A 1,352-nucleotide genomic window follows, 5' to 3' on the forward strand; every position below is an offset into this window, starting at 1 on the left:
AATGAACTGCCCTAACATATTTAGCTGCCTGAAGTTCTCTGGTTGGCACTATTTGGAATATGGTTTGATAATAAGTTTTTATTTTCATCCGTGAGACACAACAAAGCCCTATTTATAACTCAAAGGTAAAATAAAAATCAGTTTTCCTGAATCTCTCAACGAGTATTTATTCAGTGAGCCTTCTACATCGATTGACTTCTTTATTCAAGCATGGAATGTAACACTTGAAAGGCACCATCGACAAAATCTGGTTTACAGACCTTACATAACTCTCCTAGGACAGCACAAGTAGACACTGTCAAAACTAGAATTAAAAAAATAAAGTCTTGGGACCGGCCTGGTGGCATAGTGGTTAAGTCTGTGCACTCTACTTCAGCGGCCTGGCGTTTGGAGCTTGGGATCCTGGATGTGGACCCAGTACCACTTGTCAAGCCACACTGTGGAAGTGTCGTCCCACATAAAACAGAGGAAGATTGGCAACAAATGTTAGCTCAGGGCCAATCTTCCTTGCAAAAACATAAATAAAAATCCTAAATCTTAAAACAGCAAAGCACTATTTTCTTTTTACTACCTGATGTTGTCCCTCTAGCAATTCTACCAATTCACAGATTAAGTTACTATAAATTTATGTGTGGAAAATAAACCTACATTTCATGTTTGTTCTCATTATATTCTGATGGGCTTGAAACATCAAGAGTAAATTAATTTACCTTTAATTTAATTTCAAATTTAAAACAGGAAAAATCTCAGCTTCAGAATAGCAAATCTTATTATATCACTTTTTTATTTAAGAAAAAAAAACTTAATGATTACACTTTGTCAGTGCATTAATATAGCATCCTCACCATCACCATTCAAATCAGTCCCCAACTAGCTTTACTGTGTTGTCCAGGGCTACTGGCACTCATATAGTCTTATAGAATCCTTGAACACAGTAATCTTTGTAAGACTGGAAGGTACTTTACCTGATATGTTCTTTTTTATCTTTCCACTATTGATTCTTTATCTCTTAGGTCAAGTATCCTAGATTTATCCTTTTTCCATAATTCTGAAATATTTATTAGAAACATATTATTACCTGTTACATCTTGTATAGCTAGCTAACTAGAAGTCAAACACTGGCCTAGGTTCTAGGGATAAACTATGAATGAAAAATTTAAAAATATATTAAACTATTATTTATTTAGTACACCTTAATTTAAAACACTAGAAACATGGATAATGAAAGTATTATATTTCTTTGTAAAAAACTTCTCAAGACTAGCAGCAACAGCCTTTGCCTTCTTTTCATGATATAACACATCAAAAGCAAATATCTTTCATATGCCTTTCTAAGTTTGTATCATTTACCA

This window comes from Equus przewalskii, chromosome 2 (genome assembly GCF_037783145.1).
Source record: "Equus przewalskii isolate Varuska chromosome 2, EquPr2, whole genome shotgun sequence".
NCBI lineage: Eukaryota > Metazoa > Chordata > Mammalia > Perissodactyla > Equidae > Equus > Equus przewalskii.